Here is a 23,852-nt window from a genome sequence, read left to right on the forward strand (position 1 = left end):
ATAAAGGCGTCTTTTCTGGTGGTGAAACGTAGCTTTATGAGAGCAAGGACAAGCAGTCGGTTTCCCCCAGAACTTTCATACGTTGTCATGCTGAACAATTACTCTTAACCACATGTGGTTAAGAGAAGCATGCTTCAATGGGATTTAAGCATGAAGTCCCCCTCCTTCATTTCCACAAATGAGAAGCAGATGCCCGTAGTCTCTGGGTAATATTCAGGCCTTAATAACATTGCCATGCATCAGGCACATTAATGGATGCTGACAGTGGTAATAAGAATAGTCATAATTATAGCAAACTTTTATTGAGTGTTTACCAAGTGCCAGCCACTAATGTTTTATGTGGATTACTTTATGTAATTCTCACAAATCCCGATGTAGAAAGGTAGTGAATGTGTTTTATTTTAGGCCACCCAGATTCTCTCTCCCTTCCTATTGATAATAGTACCAATATTTTCATTTCCTCCCCAAGGAATCCCCTATGCTTTGGGAGACACAGATCCCATCCTCATCTCTAGGACAACCCCTGATAGTCCTAAACCAATTCAGCAAATCCAAGCCACAAATTGGTTAGGGATGATCATGTATCAGATTTGGACCAATTAGGTCAAAGGAGAAGTTTTTAGAGGGAACCTAGGTCTTCTGTGAAAAGGCCTAGAGGGACTTTCTAGTGTGGAAGCATGGAAACTGCTGAAGGGAGTCATCCTTGCCTAAAGGTAGTACCAAAGAAATCAGTAAAGAAAAACAGGAAAAGGGAGTTCCCATTGTGTTTCAGTGGAAATGAATTTGACTCATATCCATGAGGATGCGAGTTCGACCCTTGGCCTTTCTCAGTGGGTCAGGTATCCAGCATTGCCATGAGCTGTGGTGTAAATCACAGACATGGCTCGGATCCCATGTTGCTGTGGTGTAGGCCAACAGCTGTAGCACTGATTCCACCCTGAGTCTAGGAACTTCCAAATGCCATGGCTATCACCCTGAAAAGCAAACAAAAATAAAAACCCCAAAAAACAACAACAAAAAAACCCAACCAAACAAACAAAGGACAAAAACAGGAAGAGGTGAGAAATCTGTTGATTTCACTGAGCAGCTAGATGAGGCCTCAATTAAAGCCTATTTTACTTTCAGTTTTTTTCACCCAATAGCTTACCTTCATCATTTACATTGAATTGGGTTTTCTGGACCTGACAACCACAGGATTCCTAATAGGTTCTGATATTAAAAGCTGTATTTTATAGAAAAGGAAATGGGCTGAGAGAGTTTGAATACTTTCCCAATATAATTGAAAAAGTGAGAGATTAGGGATTTGAATCCAGTGGTTTGATGCCAAAATCCATGAACATACATGATACCTTGAGAAGATGGAAAACAATGTCATTGTTAAGGAGGGAGTCCTAGAAAGTAATGTATTCCTTCTGTTTCTTAGTCCTGATGGAATGTGGATTTAACCTGTGAAGAATGTATAAGAAATTAATTTGGAATCTCAGGCTGTGTACCCTTTGTTTGAAACTTTCCATATTCAGATTCTGGAGTGGCTTTAGGAGCCAAAACATCTTACTGGAAAAATCACTGTAAATCACCTCGTTATAAACTCATCACATGTAATATTTAACGTTAAGTTTTTAGAATAGAGTTGGATTTAAGGTCATTGACAAATCTGATTATGTTTTTTAATAACTTGGATGTTTATAAACATGTACACTCTTGACCTTAAGAAGAGTCTGAAGTGAACTCCTAGGTATTTCAGGTGCATAACAGGATTTGACAGTCTCTGATTTAAATTTTTGACTATCTTTATACAGGGAAACTGCATGTAGTTGTTAGGAAACCTACTGAACAATGATGAAGCAATTGATCAGAAATAAAGTCCAGAGGGATAGATAATCTATACTTGACAAAACATACTCTCCCCCCTCTCCTCTCTTCTCTCTTTTCGCATCTTCCCTCTTGGATTGGGAGAGAAAAGAGAAACAAATTGACTTGGAAACACATACAGGCTCCTTCCTGTATGATGACTTGATGACTTTTTAGCAGTCAACTAGGAATTTATCTTGCACATGGAAACAACCTAAATGTTCACTCAGGAACATAGAAAGAAGATGTGGTACAGATATACAATGGAATACTATTCAGACATAAAAAGGATGAATTAATGCCATTTATGGTCATATGGATGGACCTAGAGATGATCATGCTAAGTGAAGCAAGTCAGAAAAAGAAAGACAAATGTCATATGATATCACTCATATGTGGAATCTAAAATATGACATAAACTTATCTATGAAACAGAAACAGACTCACAGACATAGAAAACAGATTTGTGATTGCCAAGGGGCAAGGAGGAGGCAGTGAGATGGAGTGGGAGTTTGGAGGTAGCAGATGCAAACTATTATATATAGAATGGATAAACAGCAAGGTCCTACTGTATAGCACAGGGAACTATATTTGATATCCTGTGATAAACCATAATGGAAAAGAATATGAAAAAGAATATATATTTTAAAAAAATTAGGAGTTTCCATCGTGGCTCAGTGGTTAATGAACCATACTAGAATCCATGAGGACTCAGATTTGATCCCTGGCCCTGCTGAGTGATTTAAGGATCTGACTTTGCCATGAGCTGTGGTGTAGGTCGCAGACATGGCTTGGATTCTGCGTTGCTGTGGCTGTGACGTAGGCTGGCAGCTACAGCTCCGATTGGACCCCCAGCCTGGGAGCCTCCATATGCCATGGGAGTGGTCCTCAAAAGACAAAAAAAAAAAAAAAAAAAAAAGAAAAAGAAAAAAATTATCTTACAAAAGAAACCACAACCTATGAGGAAGACTATTGTAAGAACTTTTTTTCTTGTTCTTTTGATTGAAGTATAGTTGATTTGCAATGTTGTATTAGTTTCAGGTGTACAGCAAAGTGATTTCAGACATACATATATACATATATATATTCTTCTTCAGATTCTTTCCCATTATAGGTTATCACAAGATATTGAATATAGTTCTCTGTGTTATACAATAGGACTTTTTTTTTTTTTTTACATAAAGAACTTTTGAGGAGTTCCCATTGTGGCGCAGCAGAAACGAATCCAACTAGGAACCATGAGGTTGTGGGTTCGATTCCTGGCCTCGCTCAGTGGGTTAAGGATCTGGCATTGCCATGAGGCTGTGGTGTAGGTTGCAGACATGGCTCGGATCTTGTGCTGCTGTGGCTGTGGCGTAGACTGGCAGCTGTACCTCCGATTGGACCCCTGGCCTGGGAACCTCCATAAGCCATAGGTGCAGCCCTAAAAACTACAAAAAGACAAAAAAAAAAGAACTTTTGATGTAAAACTTCTCTAAAAGCTTGACACTAACTCTAGCCATTAACAAACCCTAGGCAGTGTTTTACAGATTTTAGTGGACATTAGAATCACCCAGAAGGTTGTTAAAATGGCATATCCCGTCCTCACCCCATATCTTCTAAATCCGAATGATTTAAGTAAGGAGAATCTGTATTTAGTCCCCTGTCCCCTCTGCCCCCATCCCTTTATGTGACTCTAATGCAGATCATCTAGCTGCCATACTTTGTGAAACACTGCCCTAGGAGATAGCTTGAAATTGGAGACCACCAGTTACGAATTTTTATTTAGATAACTAATTATGCCTAGAAGTCGTCATCAAATAGGGTTCTACAGTTTTTATCAATTATAGTAACCAATGAAAAACTAATTATTTAAAATGATGGCTTAATAAATTGCTCAACTTCTAAAAAATTAAGAGAAATGGGATGGTTAAGATCAAGGCAGTGTCTTCAGTGATTCAGTGAGCTACACTGTGGGATCCCTGACTGCTCAAATCACAGAGCTGTGGCTTCAGCACTTGGGAGAGGTTTACCTGGATTGAAGAGAAATTAGAGCCTAGAAGGAGAGACTTAGAGTGTCAATCTTACCAAAGCTTCTCAAGGTGATGGTCAGCCTTGAGGTCTTTGCCTAGCTTTTGCACACTGAAAGTTTCTCATTTTCTCTTAACAGAGAGAAGAGGCATGGCATTCTCTGCAGCTATGGCATCATAGCTATTTTAGGCTGACTACAATAGATTTCTCATAAAATTCTATGCAAATTGCCAGAATGTTAGTTATTCCATCAGTAAGAATGAGCATAAGTAGTAATACTGGTGTAAATAATCATCCTGTAAACTCTTTATGGCCAAGGAGTTCAACATGAGGTCATGCGTTCTGAACATCTGGTTGAATGACTGAATTGTGAATTATCAAGGTCTTGTGAAGAAGGCGAGAGCTGCCTGCTATCTTTAGGATTCCTGCCTCTTTGTGAAAACGTCCAAAATAGTCAGTTTGGATAAATAGGAAATTGACCTTCCAGTGCTAAAGGTGATCTGGAAATCATTTTCTTCAGCCCTGTTTAGGAAAGGCAGTCATGAAGGGAACGGTCCTCATTGCCAGAGTGCTTGGCAGATGGTGGTTGATTGTAAAATGGACCCACATTTCTGCCATCCCTGGATGCATACCCTTTTGCAATATAACTTTCCCACTTTTCCTGTTGAGAGGTGGATTTTCTCTCCTTTCCTTTGAATCTGGTCTTGGCCACAAGACTTGTTTTCATCAATGGAATATTAGAAAATGTGTTATAAGAAAATGCTTGAAAGTGCTGGCACAATGGACCTTTCCCGATTTTGCTACCCTTGGGAGCTTTGTAACCCCTACTGTGTGAAGAAGCCAGGGCTGGCCTCCTGGAGGATGAGTGATGCCTCAGTTGACAGCCAGCACCCACTGACATCTTTCCCACCTCCAACCATGGTGGTCCATCTATCCCCCAGTCAACACTCAGACTTGTGAGCAAAACCAAAATGCTTCTTGTTTTAAGCCTCTACGTTTCAGAGTGGTTTGTGATGCAGTGAAAGCTAACTTATACAGCACACTATGGGCTGAGTGTTTGTGTCCCAAAACTCATGTTGAAATCCTAACGCCCAAGGCGATGGTAGATATTAACAGGTGGGGCCTTTGGAAGGGGCTTATGCCCTGAGGGTGGAGCCCTCATGAAGGGGATTAGTGCCCTTATAAAGGAAGCTCCAGAGGGTTTCCTAGCCCCCTCAACCATGTGAGGACACAACAAGAACTCTGAGACCTGGAAGAGGGTCCTAACCCCACCATGTTTGTACCTGATCTTAGACTTTCAGCTTGCAATACTGTGAAAAATACATTTCTGATGTTTATAAGCCACCCAGTCTGTGGTGTTCTGTCACTACAGCCCTGACAGTGGAAGACGCAGAGCATTTTCTCTGTGAAAACACTTGGTACTTTCACTTTTAGGAGAATGTCAGTTGCTCCCCTTATGTAAAATTCTTTGAGGGCTAGAAGAGTTTTTTTGCTCATTGTACAGACACACCTTATATTTCTCACCAGGTTATTAGGTAGCATAGGTTGAAGATGCAGCTTAGATCCAGTGTAAAAAGAAAACAAAATGAATAGTTAAGAAGGTAAAACCAAAGCCTCCCTCCCACTTTTCCTCCACCTGCTGGACCCTGAATCACTTGCTCTGCTGCCACAGCCCCCAGAGCCTGTAAGCTTTCCTGCGGTGCTGATGCCTGAGGCCAAGGGCTGCTGGCTTGGACTGTCTCTCCTCTCACCACTTCTGGGCTCTGATGAGATGCCAGTGACATGCCAATCAGGCTTCACAAGCAGTCGCTCCAAGAAGTGCAGAGGGGTTGCCTCCCTTTGAAGCAAACTTTGAACCATGGAGAGGGAGGCTGGACAGAAGTGAGCAGATAAGTTCCCCCTTTTCTTCCCTCTAAAGGGCTTACTGAGGATGGTTTCTCTGCAAATCCTGTCTGAATACTTCCCCTGTCTTCCAGACATCCAGCAGTGTCTCTTCCAAGGCTTGTCTTGAGCTCTGGCCCATGCATGCGGTAATATACTGTATGGGATTGCTTCTAGCCTTCCCTACCTCACACCCTCCGATCCCGGGACTATACCTTCCAAATAAAGCATCAACACTTAATCTTAGACTGTCTTTTAGGAGACTCAGATGGAGATCTTCATTTTGTTCTCTTAGCGTTGTGTTTAGGATATCCAAGTTCAGTATTCACTGCTGGAGTCCCTTGAAAGATTTTATCAGAAACATGGCAAAGTGTAATCCAGAGGATTAGACTCACAGAGTCAAATCTGGGCTTTGCCATAGTGGGAGAGCCTTCATTATGATGCTGCTCCTTGTTGGCCATCTTGGGCCATACGGATGAATTAATTATCAATTAATTTATTTGCTTTCATGTATATGATTCACACATGGTTCAAAAATTCAAATAGTTAGAATTCCTCTTATGGCTCAGTGGGTTAAGAACCTGACATAGTGTCCATGAGGATGAGGGTTTGATCCTTGGCTTGCTCAGTGGGTTATGTCCAGTGTTGCCATGAGCTGTAGCGTAGGTTGAAGATGCAGCTCAGATCCAGTGTAAAAAGAAAAAAAAAAAAAAGAATAGTTAAGAAGGTAAAACTAAAGTCTCCCTCCCACTTTTCTCTCTCTCTCAATTCTATGCCCCAGAGGAGAATCCTTTTATCAGTTTTCTTTTGTTCTGCTCCTTGCTTTTTTCAATTTACCATGTGTCCTGGAGATCATTCCAAATAACTTTATAAGAGCTGCCCTGTCTTTTTTTTTTTTTGTCTTTTAGGGCAAAAGTTCCCAGGTTAGGGGTCAAATTGGAGCTGCAGCTACCAGCCTACGCCACAGCCACAGCAACGTGTGAATCCAAGCTGCATCTGTGACCTACACTGCTGCTCATGGCAATGCTGGAGCTTTAACCACTGAGTGAGGCCAGGGATTGAACTCCCATCCTCATGGATACTAATCAGGTCCATTACCTCTGAGCCACAATGGGAGCTCCTGCCTTGTCTTTTTAATGTCCACACACTGTACAATAGGAACAGAGTTTATCTAGAATGATGGACATTTCAATTGTTTCCACTTTTTTTTTTTTTTTTGCCATTTCTAGGGCCTCTCCCATGGCATATGGAAGTTCCCAGGCCAGGGGTCTAATCGGAGCTGTAGCTGCTGGCCTACACCACAGCCACAGCAACGCGGGATCTGAGCCGTGTCTGCAACCTACACCACAGCTCACGGCAATGCCGGATCCTTAACCCACTGAACAAGGCCAGGGATTGAACCCGAAACCTCATGGTTCCTAGTCAGATTCGTTAACCACTGAGCCAAGACGGGAACTCCTGTTTCCACTTTTGATATTGCAAAAATGCAACAGTATATTCCACATGCATCTCTGAGCAACTGCTAAGTCCTTGGAAGTGGGATTGCTGAGGCAAAGGGGTTTGTGTGCCTTTCCCACTTTGAAATTTTGAGATTGACATTTGTTTTCTTAATGTTTAAGTTCTTGGCTCCAAATGGTGAGCAGGATCTTATCGCCCCAAAGTGGACTCTACTTCACCTAAGAAGATTGAGCTTTAAGTGGCATGTGGGGAAAATGTGGGCTGATTCACCAGACAGAAGAGATGGGAATGGGGCTTGGAGGAAAAAAGGGAGGAACTGATTGAAGCAAGGAGACAATTGGAGGTGTGCCAAAAGTGACGCCCTTTCATCATCGTGGGGAAGCAAATTCTAGGAGGCATCCAGAGCACCTCAGTGATCAAAACGGCAGAGGAGAGGAATGCAATCTGCCTTAGGTGGAGCCAGTTCCAGGCAGTGCAGGGACTAATTAGGAGAGTAAAGCGACAAAGGCTCCCTCTCACATATGGAGTAGATCTTTAATCACTTTAAATAGGTTAAAGATTCATTACAAATTGTGATTTTTTTTTTCTCCCTGGACATTCTCTGATAGCAATAGATGCCTTTTCCTCTCCCTCCAATTTGGACACAATTGAAACAGTCACAGTGGCACATACAGTGTGTCTTCCAAACCTCAGAGGACTTTCTTTCTCCAGGGGGTCATCGACAAAGCAGCCCTTTTCCGTACCTTTGGTCCTTTTTGCAGGTAGGGACAAGCTGCCTAATACACAGGATTTGGGGGGGGGGGGTGTCTGCCTCCAGCTGGGCAGGAGGGCTGCAGAGGGAGGCCATGTCAGTGCCACAAGTGGCTGGTCTCCGCAGGCAGGACATTGAAGAATAAAGACTCATCTATTCCCAGCGGGTGTCTAATCTCTACCCTGGCTGACCTCATTTTAGCTTCTTTCCACTTGACTCTGGGATTCAAAGATCTCACTCTCAGTGCTTTTGTCTCTTCAGCAGAAGCATATCTACAATGGAGGGCAGATTTCTCTGCTTAAACGAGGGCATGGAAATGTCCAGGCAGAGGCAATAAGAACACATTTTTATGAATGTGAACTTCCTACCATCAGAGCCATCCTCTTGTCCCATCTCTATTGCTTTATCTATCCAGAGGAAAGTGCAGATAAGAGGTACCATTACACAGAAATTACATATTTTAATTGATAAAAGATTGATGTAATATAAGACTCTGACTCACATGAAGTTGGTCAAAGACCCCTTTTAGAAGACAAGACTGCATTTCCTCTCCTTTGGACGGTTTCACGTTGTGCTGCGGTGTGTCCTTCGATATTTATCATGGCAAACTTCTTCCTCAAGTTAGGCACAGGAATAGAATCAAAGAGGCAGGAGTCATGTGCTGGAGTAATCCTAGACCATATATGAAGCAAGCACTTGAAATATATATTACCGTCACTACCCACTCGAATTTCCTGTCTAGAACAAGGATATTTGTATGTAGGATGATGGCATCACTTGTGTTCTCCCTTACAAATGGAATACAATAATTCTAATAATTCTGGTATAGCCTGGTTAGAATAGTCAGAATTATAACCCATGTTTTTCCATGCTAGATATAATTATTTTGCATGGTTTGTCCTTCCAAATGTAGGTTGTATTGAAGGCGAATAACCTTGAGAGTTTATATCCATCTAAGAGAAGGAATTATAAAGTATTTGATTTGCTTAATCATTGCCTAAATGAATGGTCAAAGTTTTTATGCTGGGGAAATTTCTCCAAATAAATTCATTTTAATGGAACCTGATATATACAAAACAGATGAAGACTGGAGGCAGGCCTGCTGTATTTTCCCTCTCTGCTCCTTGTCCTCCCTTCTTTCCAAATCCAGATGCCATAGAACACAGAACTGTGCATCTCACACATAAGGGTCCCAATAATAAATACTTGTCAAATTACCCAGAACCTAGTGCTTCCAGAAATATGAATATAAGATGAATATAAGGTGGAAGTGTTTAGAGTTCATGTTTTATAAAAAAAAATGATCCAAATAAGAGCTGTGTCTTTCAAATATATGTTCCTTGGCAACATTTAAAAGGGTTCGTGGTGCTTTTTTGGGAATGTCAAAGATAAAATAATGATAAAATTTGAGGTCTTCATGTAGGTAAATGTAGCTCCTAGGGTGATAGGCTCAAAGTAGTGCTACCTTTCCATACAAGGGTGTGTGTGTGTGTGTGTGTGTATGTGGGAGAGAGAGAGAGAGAGAGAGAGAGAGAGAGAGAGAGAGAGAGAGAGAGAGAGAGAGAGAGAGATTCCTTGGTCAAGGCTTATGGTAGTGTTGTGAACTGGCAGATGAAGGGGAAAATCTAGCTCAAAGACTCTGGCTCAGAGAGTCTCTTAAAAATAATTTTAAATTTGCTGCCAAGATTTTTAAAATTGTAAGATTTCACATATAAATCCAGATTTCTGGTTTCTCTTGAAAAAGTAGATCTAGTGACACAGTGAGCCTACTTTCCTCTTAACCAGTGGTTCTCAAAGTGTGATCCTCAGCCAGCAGCATCAGCACCACTTGGAAACTTGTTAGCACTTCTGGGCCTGGGCCCAGCAATCTGCGTTCTAACAAGCACACCTGTGATGCTGATGTCTGCTCACCTTTGAGAATCACTGATCTTGACTACAATCAGGTAATGCTGATGGTGTGTGTCTTTAACACCTAGGCTGTTCTACTCGCTCGTGCAGTTATCTGACCCTTAGGAGCATTTGATAATTTTTTCTTTTTGTGCATGGATATGTACTTAGTATGAACACATGAGTTTTTCAAACCTTCAATTACGAATCTGAGACCCAAAGACCTGAGGCGAAGATCCCAGCACCATTCATAGGCATCTCAGATCTGACTTCCCATATTCTTTTCACCACTGTTCTCATGGCCCTATGAGAAAACTCAATTAGTACAAAAAGAATAGGGCCTATTAAAGTCTTGGGAGGCAGAGGGCCTTGGCTGGTGTCCCTAATGCATACACAAGTCAAATAGTCAGATAAAGCATTATTTAATTATATTGCAGGTGGGAAGAAGTGACAAGGAATCTTGGTGTATTTAAGTCTGTGTTTTTTTGTTTTTCATTTTGATTTTTTTTTTTTTGTCTTTTGTCTATTTAGGGCCGCACCTGAGCCTATGGAGATTCCCTGGCTAGGGGTCGAATTGGCGCTACAGCTGCCAGCCTATGCCACAGCCACAGCAACGTTAGATCCAAGCCACGTTTGTGACCTACATCACAGCTCACAGCAACACTAAGTGAGGCCTCATGGATACTAGTCACGTTCGTTAACCACTGAGCCAAGATGGGAAATCCTAAGTCTGTGTATTTAAATGAACTTTTCAGAATGTCTGAAAGGTTTGTCAGAAAGCCATCAATTACTCAGTCTCATGCTAAATATAAACAAGCTACCGTTTCATTATCAGCAAACATCTCCTGAAGCTGACTCTCTATATGGGTCAGCATCCTGAGGACTGGCCAAGCATGAGCCCCATGTGGAGATAGCCACCAGTGAGCCTTCTGTTTACTCGCCTGACCATTTCTCTTTTTTCTCTTATTTTTTTAGGGCTGAACCCATGGCAAATGGAAGTTCCCAGGCTAGGGGCGAATCAGATCTGCAGCTGCTAGTCTACACTACAGCCACAGCAATGTGGGATCTTTAACCCACTGAGCAAGGCCAGGGATTGGACCCACAGCCTCATGGACATTATGTCTTGTTCTTAACCTGCTGAGCCACAGTGAAAGCTCCCTAACTGCTATTCTTATTAGATGAAGATGGTTATGTTTCTTAGATCAACCTAAAGTTCTTTTATTTTTATTTAAAAATTTTTAAAGCTCTTTCAAACCTTAGAGATAATGTTCAGCTTCCTGAAATAATTAAGTATTTATGAAGTAATATTAGTTAGTCCTCACCACACACCTATGTCTTCTTAATTTCAAGCCCAGAGGCAGATAGGTGAGATTATATGGCTAGTTCTTACCAATGGAATTTAAATAGAAGTGTTGTATCATGGCTGGACGTAGTCTGTTACACAAAGGTGCATTTTCTGTACACTTTCACCTTTCCTGCTCTGGCAATTTTAGAGAAGACATGTTGGAGATAATGAAACAGCAAAGGGGAAGCAGCCTGGGCCCTTGATTTGCCATCTAAAAGATGGCTGTGCAGAACTACCTGACCTGCATCTGACTCTGTCATGAACAAGAATTAAGCTTTTTTTTTTTTTTTGTCCCTTCAGGGCTGCACCTGTAGCATATGGAGGTTCCCAAGCTAGGGGTCAAATTGGAGCTGTAGCTGCTGGCTATGCCACAGCCACAGCAACGCCAGATCTGAGCCACCTCTGTGACCTACACCACAGCTCACGGCAATGCCAGATCCTTAACCCACTGATCCTTAAGGCCAGGGATTGAACCTGCTTCCTCATGGGTACTAGTCAGATTTGTTTCCACTGAGCCATGATGGGAACTCCAGAATTAAGCTTTTGTTGTGTTACTCTTTGCTCTGGATTGTTTGGCTATAATAGTTTGTCCTTTGCTGACTGACACATACTGGCATAACTGAGAAGCCAGCTTCTTCTACTGAAGTCCTAGCATGTTCCCATGTGGGGCTGAGGAACATGCTAGGACTTCAGTAGGAGCCGATAAGGAGGAAACAGCAGCTTAGAACTTACAAATGTGCAGAGATGGTCCTTGAAGGGAACAGTCAGCAGCCCACTTGACAGTGTCATGAGAACAAGGCTTTCTCTTGCATAGAGACTATTTGATCTAACAGCAGGACACAGAGGCAGGCAGTGATAACACTTAAGATCATGGAGAGGAGTCATGGTGGTTCAGGATAATTTTGTGATTTGGAGCAGGACCACAGCTAGTACTGACAGGGCAGGACAGAGAGCCAAGCTCTTGGAGGCTGAAGGCTCAGTTGAGTGACCAGGGTTCTAGGGAATATGGGGCTAATCACAAGAGTTCATGACCCAGAAGAAAAAGGTGGGGGTGGGAGAGGTTACAATCAGCAACTAGAGAAAATTCCCAGTCTGAATTTGGTGTGACCAGTTAGGTGGAAGATCCATTCCCTGAGATCATGGACATGGGTGAGCAGTTCCATTTGTTTGCACTGAGTTGCCCCTTTCTAACTCCCTCTAGCTACACTGCTTTTCCTGTTGACAAGCCAGCCCTTCCCCTACCTCAGCCCTGGCTGTTCCTTTGCCTGGAACATTCTATACTCAGACATCCTTTCACTCACTCATCTCCTAAAAATCTCACCTCAAATGTTTTCTCAATGAATAGAATCCTGATTGATCTTTGAAAATGGCCACTTGCTCAACCTCTGCACTCTTGTTTCCTTCTCTTTTTTATAGACAATGATTTACAATGTTGTCTTAGTTTCAGGTATACAGCAAGATGATTCATATATATAGTCATATACATATATTCTTTTTCAGGTTCTTTTCCATTGTAGGTTATTACAGGATATTGAATATTTTTCCCTGTGCTGTACAGTAGGTCTTTGTTGATTATCTATTTTATATGTACTAGCGTGTATCTAGTCCCAAATGCCTAATTTATTCCTCCCTCCCCTCTTTCTTCCCTTTGGTAACCATAAGTTTGTTTTCCACGTCTGTGACTCTGTTTCTGTTTTGAAAATAAATTCATTTGTATTATTTTTAAGACCCTATGTATAAAGAATAGTGTATGATATTATCTTTCTCTTTCAGACTTACTTCTCTGAGCACGATAATCTCTAGGTCCATCCATACTGCTGCGAATGACATTATTTTGTTCTTTTTTATGGCTGAGTAGCATTCCATTGTATGTATGTACCACATCTTCTTTATCCATTCCTCTGTCAAGGGACATTTGGGTTGCTTTCATGACTTGGCTATTGTGAACAGTACTGCTATGAACATTGGGGTGCATGTGTCTTTTCAGATTAGAATTTTTGTCTTTTCTGGATATATGCCCATGGATCATGTGGTAACACTACTTCCTTCTTATTCTAAATGACATTTTCTTTTTCCATCACATTTGCCATTTGAAACATTGTGTTGATTGTTTATTGCCTGTTTTCTCTTGCTAGAATATAATCTCTTCTGAAGCAGGGATCCTTGACCATTTTATTCCCCTGATATATCCATATACATCCACTGACATCTCTCTGGATCAGAGCCTGGCACAGAAAAGGCCTGCAGTTATGGGGTAGAAGAAACGAAGGCAGTTTTTTTTTTTTTTTTTAATGGAGAGCCTCTGTCATATTTACATGACAAGATATAGAGGGGACAACTGATGGAAGGAGGTGGCCTGGGAATGGAGCACTGGAACAGAAGAGAGCCAGTGACACCTGAGGATGTGGCAGACAGAGCTTCAGAGCTTATGTCTTAGGTCAGCATGATCTTAGTTGATTAGGACACGTTACCAATGAGGTCCAGGTTGTAAGTTTAATTCTTACTCCTTCTGAGCCTGGGCTGCCATGTCATCTCACAGGACATGGAGTTGGTCTCAAGGGATGAACAAATCAGGCTGGAACCTGGTGAACTGGTGGCCCTTTCCAGGAACCATTTCCCTTCCAGTTCATTTCAGAAGAAAAGCATAGTCTCAGGTATTCTCTTCTCAGGCTTTTCCCTTAGCAGGGCTCCTCCTATGAACTGCCCTTAAGTGCAGAAGAGGTTGAGAGGAAGCCTTGCCAAGGGAGGGTGTTCTCTGCACAATCTGCCTCTCACAGGCTGACAAAGCAGCTGAGGGACAAGAGAAAAGCTCTTTGCCCCTGGATGTCTGCAAAGCAGGGCACAGATTCCTTCTGTGCAAGTGCACCCCCTTCCCCAACTATGTACTGTGTTGACATGACAGGCATGGAGCAACCCTTAGGCTCCATAAAGATAACCTAATAACAGCTTGGTCATAGCGCCCCATCCTTAACCAGCCCCCCAGAAGTCTTGGATGGCAAAGCAACCACTTGCCACCCAAATGGCACTTACCGCCACTCCCCACTCAGAATCATCAATAAGCTGCCTGCTAGGTTGGTTGATATGCCTTTTATTTAGCGTTCTGTTAATTTGCTAAACACTGTTTTGCTCTCTGTGACTGCAGAATGTAAAAATGCAGTAGGTGGTTTATAGGAGATGGGTTGCAAGAGAATGCCCAGCGCTCTGAGCCTTGCACACACAATACCTACCCTCTGAAGGGCTGGATGTTCCCTCGGGCTGTGGGGAGCAAGCTCAGAGAGGTTCCTCGTCCTCTTTACGGCTCTCTTTGACCTGCTCCTCCCCTCTGTGCTGTGTAGTGGGCGTACAACTGTTGCAAGTAGGTGGCACAGCTGTTTGCTTTGACTGCCTCTGTACCTCGGGGATCCCAGCCACACAGTTAACATTGCAGGATGAAAATGGCATTTATGCCTTAATAAACTCACCCTCTTTCTTTGTTAGAGGGGGAAAAAAGGGGGGGAGCCCACCCACCACGTTGCCAACTACATGTCACTGCTCAGAGTACACCACAGTGGCTAATGTTTTCCAAATTCTCCCTTGCATTGGAAATGGAAACCATTAGAAAAATATTGGGATGGTGTGAAGATTGCCCAAACACCTGCCTCCCACCTCTCCTGCACACATATGCCTGGTTTTTGCAATGTGTGTAGCATTTTTTTTAGCCATTTGGTGCATTTTCATTTACAAGCGCATGTATATTTTATAAGAGTATGTGTACATACTTCTTGGTGATTTACTTGTAAATTTCCTAAGTGGGGAAGCCACACAAAGGTCGCCAAGCTGTGGACGGAATTAAATAGCATTTCCTAATAGGAAATAATAAAGCAAGCGTCAGAAACATATAGGCAAGGGGAGAAAATGCATTTTCAACCTGAAAGTTATTGAGTGTTTATAATCAAGGAGCTGATTCTGTGGAGGAGGGGGTTGGCCCTCCTCTTCTCTGTCAAATAAATCACTGCAGGCTCACAAAGTTATCATTCCAAGGGGCTAAATCTTTCAGCCTTGGCTTCTTTTTTTGTCCTACAAAAACAGCACAGTCCCGTATCCTTGCTGGTGCACCTGTTTCTCCCTCCTTCTTGCCTGGTAGTATCTAGCAAAACATATTTCATGGGTTACCTTGGATGGCACATTTTGCTGATTTGACTTGAAGTATCCATAACTATGATGGAATTCTTTGCCTGACTCAGAAATCAGCTGCCTTTCAATCTCCCTTCGGGAGAATCTCTGTAAATCAAAGAGAATGGCAACATTGACTTCTTGCCATCGTTGTCATTATATTATTTTTATTAACTAGCCTGTTTTTATTTTAACATTGTGAAGCAACAAATAACTCAATCTGGGATAATGAAATCTATAGTATTAAGAATGTTTGGAATGGACAGGACTCAGATCGTCCATCTCTAGGCAATGCAGAGTGGCATTTGATACCTGACAGCCAATAGTCATCTGAATGATTGCCATCACCATGCTTATTTAATATTTTAGTCTTTTGATTTTAGGAGGTTTTAAAGCAATGACCAATACATTTTGGAGCAGATGTTCATTTTTTTTTCCCAAACGCTTATGTTTGGTCATATAAGCAGGGAACATTTCATTCATTCAAGTATTAAGTATTTTTATTGACTACCTAGTATGTTCTAGGTACCATTCTAAGTGCTGAGGTAACAGAGCAAGGAAGAATGATACCTTGCTGCCATGGAGCCTATGTTGTTGCAGAAACATCAGAGAGTAAATGATAGATAAATAAACAAGATAATTTCATGTTGTTCCGGTCTTTGATAAAAATAAGACAGGGTTCTATGATGGTAACCAAAGGTTGGCTACCTTAGGTTGGGTGGTCAGGGAACCCTTCTATGAGGAGATGACTTTAGGTTTGAGGATGGAATAACAGGAAGGAACAGAAGGTGAATAAAGATTTGGGAAAGTCTCTAAAAGTAGGGTGTAAATATATTTCCTTGCTGGAGAAAAGCTATTGCTTTCTCCTCATGTTCACCAAAAACTCTAGAGAGTAAATGCCCTCTGGGGTCATCATCTTTCTCTCCCTTTACATATGGAAAGGATAGAGAGATAGGTAGATAGGTAGATATATAGATAGATAGATGATAGGTGGGTAGGTGGTACAGTACTACTGTAAAAGCTGAAGGCAGAGATGAACTTGGTGGGTCTAGGAAGAGCCAGACTGAGCTAGGGTGAGAAGGGTGTGAGATGGTGGAGAACCCCATTGACTGGGTAGCTGGTGAACAATAGAAATTTATTCCTCACAGCTCTGGAGGCTAGGAAATCCAAGATCAATGTTCCAGCAGATTCGATGTCTGGTGAAAGCCCACTGCTTTGTTCATGGGTGGCCAAATTCTCTATGGGATGGAAGGGTGAGGGAGCCCTGGGGCCCCTTGTATAAAGGCACTACTTTCATTCATGAGGGTGCCACCCTCAAGACCTAATCACTCCCTAAAAGCCCTACTTCCTAATACTCTCACATGGGGGTTAAATTTTAACATATGAATTTGTAGACATTCATTCTACAACGATGATGGAAATAGCTTGAGTTATAATTTAGGTGCAACAGGAAGGGCAATGGGTTTAAACAGAGGAAGATGTTGCAGATCCCCAGCTTCAGGAGGAAGTGGAAGGCTGTGTTTCAGAGGGCTCTGTTTTTGTGAGTCCACAGGGACTGAGTGTGGGTGGAGGTGCTTCATTAAAGGAAATCCAAAATGTTATGTACAGGTCAGGGAACAGATGGCAGGCAGCCAAAATCAAAGATGTCACACTGCTAGAATCTTTTCTGAAGACAAAGTTTGCAGGCTTTTGTATATAGGCAAAAATAGTCATAAGAACATTGGAACATCTGTATGTATGTATGTATGTATGTATGTATGTATGTATGTATGTATGTATCTATCTATATATCATCTATCTATTCATCCATCCACCCACCCACCTATCATCAATCTACCTACCTATCTATCTAGCATCCATCTATCCTTTCCAAATGTAAAGGGCCAGAAAGGGGATGACCCCAGAGGGCATTTACTCTCTTGGATTTTTGGAGAACATGAGGAGAAAGCAATAGCATTTCCTTAGCAAGGAAGTATATTTACTCCCTACTTTTGGAGACTTCATCATTAATGTTGAAGATATTCGTCATTTATTTGCTTACATTGAGTTTCCTCCAAAGGAGATGTAGAGACAAAGATTTGAATGTAGGTTGTTTATTGAGAGATGATCCCAGGAACCAGAGAGGAGCAGGAGAATCAGGGAAACAAGGAGAGCCAGTGATGGTGTATTAGTGAGGGGGTCACCATTGCAGACAACTGGGGACCCTCTGTGTAGGACATGCTTTAAAACTGGTTCACTGGGAGGTAGGTGGCTGGGGTATTTAGCCATCAACTTCCACTCCTCGTTGTTTGAGGTTCTATCCTGGGGTATTAACTCCCTGGTTTTCCAAATCTGCTCAATATCACAGGAGCCAGAGAGCACTTTCAAGTAGAAAGAAGCAAGAAGCTTGTTGACATATATGGGTACTGCCAGTGACATCAGGGGTGAGCTCCAGGATGTGGACAGGACACCTGAGTGGAAATTTAAGGAAGCCTCAGGGGTAAATGATGTGATGAGACCCTGCCATAAGTTCCTTTTTGGGCTCTCCCCCCACCCCCGCCAAATCCTACTCATTTAGGACACCCTCATCAATGACCCTGTAATGTTCCCTAATCTGGGAAGGCTTTAAACATTTTTTTATTACAGTTGACTTACAATATTTTGTCAATTTCTGCTACACAGCAAAGTGACCCAGTTATACATATGTATACATTCTTTTTCTCACATTATTTTCTGTCATGTTCCATCACAAGTCATTGGATATAGTTCCCTGTGCTACACAGCAGGATCTCAATGCTTATCTACTCCAAATACAAGAGTTTGCATCTACAAACTCCCAGTCCATCCCACTCCCTTCCCTTCCCTCTTGGCAAACACAAGTGTATGGATGGCTTTTAAAACCTACTGCAGCCATTGTCATAGTAACTGTGTCTATAGTTGCAGAGCCTCTGCATTTGAGGGTCACCTTACCTTGGGGGTCCCTCTGCAATGCCTGCCTTCCCACGCTCCTCCCATGTCTAAAGGTGGTGATCATCTCTTTAGGCTGGAACTTTGCATAAGCATTTGGCTTTCTAGGACATCAGGGAATTCCTGAGAGTGAGAGTCTAATAGATGGTTTAGTGCACTGCCAGATTGCCCCCAGGACACAGGTACTCATGCCCCTGCTGGTAGGGGATGTGGCTGCTGGTATCTCACAGCTAAGACTTTGTCCAGGAGTTGCCTTCCCCATAGAGAATGGCCTCCCATCAGGTTACACCCCCCTCCTGGGAGCAGCCTACATCCTGAGATTGGTTGATGGAAGGGTACAAAGGCCAGGTCCCCTTGCTTCAATTCAGGGACAACCCCGAAGAGCCAGCCTAGCTCTGGGACTTGCTAAAAGATAGGCTAAGGCCTCTGCAACTGCCTCAAAGTCTGACATCCCCGTCTTTCCAATTATGCTGTTTTCACTCCCTCACCAGATGTAGACCCCCAAACACACCCAGATTAATCTCCTGCACCGAAAACTCCATGTCAGAGTCTATTTCCTGAGGAATCTGAGATAAGGGTCTAACAAGGGGTAACTTTTGATGCCTCCTTGTTTGGTCTTCGTCTCCTTCCCCAAGAACAGCTAACAGAGTCTAAAATGGGCCCCACTGAGATTCCTGGAAACTGGAAGGTCCTTGAGAATCCTGGCTGTTTGGAGTGGTCCAGGAGTGAGCACTTTCATTGCAGAGCCCTCAATATCATTCTTGCAGTGGAAAAGGGCCCTCAAGATACCCAAGGAATCCTAGTAAACAGATGGTGCCCCACAGCTCCTGAAGCCAGCCAAGTTCAGAATGGTCTGTCAAGTGGTGAAATGTTTTCCTGAGTTTTTTATGACTGTAGAAGCTTTGAAGAGGCCAACATAGATCAAGAAATGTAGAAAAGGAAGGGCCGCCTCCAAAAGGAGGAAGGAAATAAGAAGCCTTCAAGTCTTCTATTTAAATGAATGATTTAAAGCTTATTTGTTTATATTTGTTTACTCTTCGGTGTCTTGTCTTCCTGGGATAGAATTTGCTTCACAGTTTTAGGATTCTATTTTACATACCAATAACACCTTACTCTTCCTGTACATAGTGCATTTCATCCAGAGACCATAAGGCTATCCATCTAGGGAGGCTCACTCTCAACTCACGTTTGTCTACACAGCAAAGCTAATATTATACACAGGGAGGGAAAGATATGAAGACACTGACCTTAATAAATTCTTTCTTATGGAAATAATTTGTTGGAGATTGGTAAACTGTGCAAGAGTTTTTATAAGCTGTCCAAATGACTGAGTGAACCACAATATGAGTTTCCATTTTTCTCTTGCTTCCTACCAAAGTCAACACTGAGTTGGTGGACACTGAAAATCAAGCAGCAGGAATTATACTGTATGCTCAATATTTAAATTTTATATCTGCAGCATTGATGGCTGGTATAACTATCAAATTATAATTTTAAGGAAACTTATGTGCAAATGATTTTCTAAGAGTTCTAAAAATATAGTATTGTAGGTCTATAATAGCATAATAAGTTTAAAAGGGCATCTGGCATATTCACTGAATTTTAGCCCCATGTGAATTGACACAAACTCTATAAGAAAACATTTTATTATATTCAACTTCAAGACACCAAAATCAGGAGCTACATTTTAGAATAACATCAGTTCATTCTAAATTATTTTTTTCATGAAGTTTTGCAGTGATGTGACCATTTCTGAATCTAATGGATTCTTTCTACCCCAAATATTTAATTTGGTGAAAAGAACCTTCAGACATCAAGAATTTAATAATGTATTAACAAGGATACTCATTGCACTATTGCATATAGTATTGAAATACTGCAACAAATGTCCATCAAAAGTGGAATGGTTGGATAAATTATGGTTATATAAATTATATTTATGCAATGTATCCTTGAATAAGTGATGAAAATTTGTATCTATTAGCAATGGAAACATGGTCATGTCATATTATTGACTGATAAAAGTAGGTTTAGAGTAACATAATCATTTCTGGGCATATATGTGTCTGGAAAAAATGAAAACTCTAATTCAAAAAAGATAAATGGAGTTCCCATTGTGGCTCAGTAGAAACGAATCTGACTAGCATCCATGAAGACACAGGTTCGATCTCTGGCCTCGCTCAATGGGTTAAGGATCTGGCATTGCCTAGAGCTGTGGCGCAGTTTGAAGATGCAGCTCGGATCTGGCGTTGCTGTGGCTGTGGCATAGGCTGGCAGCTGTAGGTCCGGTTCGACCCCTAGCCTGGGAACCTCCATGTGTTGTAGGTGTGGCCCTAAAAAGACAAAAAAATACATGCACCCCAATATTTCTAGCAACACTATTTACAATAGCCAAGACATGTAAGCAACTTAAGTGTCCGTTGACAAAGAAATGAGTACACATATACACTGGATTATTCCTGGGCCATAAAAAAATGAAATAATGCCATTTGTAACAACATGGATGGACCTAGAAATTATCATACTAAGTGAAGTAAGTCAGATAGACAAAGACAAACATCATATGATATCACTTATCTGTGAAATCTAAAAAAGTGAAACAAATGAATTTATTTTCAAAGCAGAAACAGACTCACAGACATAGAAAACAAATTTATGGTTATCAAAGGGGAGGCAGGGGGAGAGATAAATTAGGAGTTTGGGATTAACATATACACACTACTATATATAATACAGATAAGCAACAGGATCCTACTGTATAGCACAGGGAATTATATTCAATATATATATATAACCAATAAGGAAAAATAATTTGAAAAACATATGTTTTGGAGTTCCTGTCATGGCGCAGTGGTTAATGAATCCAAATAGGAACCATGAGGTTGCGGGTTCGATCCCTGCCCTTGCTCAGTGCGTTAATGATCCGGCGTTGCTGTGAGCTGTTGTGTAGGTTGCAGACACAGCTGGGATCCCACATTGCTGTGACTCTGGCGTAATCCGGTGGCTACAGCTCCAATTCAACCCCTAGCCTGGGAACCTCCATATGTCATGGGAGCGGCCCAAAGAAATAGCAAAAAGACAAAAAAAAAAAAAAATACAATGTTTCAGACGTACAGCAAAGTGTATAATTATATATATTTATATATTATATAAATACACTTTGCTGTTCGTCTGAAACATTGCAAATCAAGCTTAATTCAACTAAAACCAAACCTATAGAATCTGAAGATAATGGCCTGATCATCAGACTTTCCTCCTTAAAGTGCTTTCTATTTGGTTTCCGGGACAGTGTACTACCTACTCTGTGTTCCACTCGACTCTCAGGCCATTTCTTAGTTTTCTCTCATCTCCCCATTCTCTTGGATGCTGGAACTCAACTTTCAGTTCTCCTCTATTGTCAGTTCTTTTTTTAGTGACCTCCCTCAGTCTTCTGGTTTTAATACCCTTTATGCTAGATGCTGTCTACTGTCCTTTGGCATCTATGACTCCCTTTATATCCTCCTCTGTAATTCAGGTACTTGCAGGTCTAAAAACTACATTTCCTAGACTCTTTTGTAGCTTGGATTATGAAAGCAATTTAGGTTTTGCCACTGGCAAGTACTTCTATGAGAAGTAGCAGACAGCAAGGATCCTGGAGCCGTTTTTCTATGGAAGGTCCGTCTGATACAGATGCATATTCCCAGCAGCTTGACCCCATTTTTCATGTCTCTGTGCCAGTTTAATGGGCATGAGGCATGTCCTGGTGGTATAGTGGTAGCAAGTTTCTTGACTGGATTACAGCTATGATGAAGGGACTTTAGTGGTGGTCCCTGAATGTTGTTCTTTCAGCCCTTTAAATATATTTGCATTTCTGCCTCAAACACCTTGAGTGGTTTCTCTGTCCTACCTTTCCCCTGACTGACAGGCCAATGGTTCTAAAATTTTATCTTCAGTCTAGATCTCTTCCTTGAACTTGACTCATATATCCAAGCTCATACTTGACACTCCATTTGAATGTGGAGTAGATGTCTCAACCTTAAATAGAAATAACTCTGACTTTCCACAAAAACCTGCTTCTTCCATAGCTTTCCCCCATCAGCTGATGGCAACTTATACTTCCAGTTGCTTAGGCCAAAAGTTTTGGAATAATGTTTTTAAAAATGTTTTGATTTTTAAATTAAAAATTTAATTAAAATATAGTTGATTTAGAATGTACAAATTTTTGCTGTACTGCAAAGTATTGGAAATATAAATTGGTACAACCACTATGAAAAATAGTATGGTGGTAGTTCTCAGAAAACTAAATATAGATGTTCCATATAATCCTGCAGTCCCACTCCTGGGCATATATCTGGATAAAACTATAATTCACAAAGATACATGCACCCATATATTCATAGCAGCACTAGACACAATAACCAAGACATGGAAGCAACTTAAATGTCCATCAACAGATGAACAGATTAAGAAGATGTGGCACATACATACAATAGAATAATTTTAATTTCTGTTTTTCACACCTCATTATCAAATATGTCAACAAATCCTGTTGCCTCTATCTTCAGAATCTCTTTCTGTTTCCCCAAATGAAATGTAAGTTCCATAAAGATATGGAGTTGTGTCCATTTTGATCCTTTGTCAAAACAGTGTTGACACTTGGTAGGTGCTTAATATTTTTGAATGAATAAATAAAGTAAGAGATGGATAAGAAATGAAGAGATGGAGTAGACCTCAAGCATTCTGGTCACAATACAATAGGAAGCGTCTTTAAACTTTCTTCTAGCTATGGAAAAAACAATCTTTTAGAGAATAAACTCCCAATATTTTTAGTGTGTTTTCAGATTTATACATATGTTTGTCTTATCTAGAGTTTGAGTCACTAAGTATTTTTATCTTTGAGTGAAGAAATAGAAAGTATGAAATAATTTACCTTGGGACTGTTGTGCAGAATGTGGTTTGGTTCTCCATTTAGAATTGCAGAGTTAACAAAGATCACAGCAGCAGCATCCAATATTCTCTGAGCACATACTATGTACAAAATCCTGTTCAAGGCATTTATATTTGATTTTATCCAAATAATGCTTGTACATGGTACTGTAAATTGAAAAATGGGAAAAAGAAGAGCAAAAAGAAGAAGAAAAATTGTACTTATGATGAAATATTGTTTTCCTGTTCCATCCTCTCCCAGCTCTTGCAGTTCTCTTCCCTAGAGGCAACCACATTCAACTATTTCAGTTGTTTATCTTGCTATTTAACTCCATATTTTAAAATGACATGCTTATCTTGCTCATCTCAAATTTTCCTTTTTAAATATTATTTACTGACTTGCTGCCTTGGAAGATGAGGATGCAGCTTTCCAGGGGCATTTTTCCCAACTCCTCATCCTTTCATTATAGTTAACTTCAAAGCTTTTGAAAAATTCAATTTCAGCATTTACTTTACTAATATCTTGTAAATATTACAGATGACATTTTTATGGTATATTTTATTTTTCTTGGAGTTAATAATTGATTCACTTTTTTAAAAACCTAGCTTTCTGTGTAACTATCACTAATTCTTGCTTCATACTCTAAAACTTGTAACACTCCTCTC

Source organism: Phacochoerus africanus, chromosome 1 (assembly GCF_016906955.1).
Source record: "Phacochoerus africanus isolate WHEZ1 chromosome 1, ROS_Pafr_v1, whole genome shotgun sequence".
Taxonomy (NCBI): Eukaryota; Metazoa; Chordata; class Mammalia; order Artiodactyla; family Suidae; genus Phacochoerus; species Phacochoerus africanus.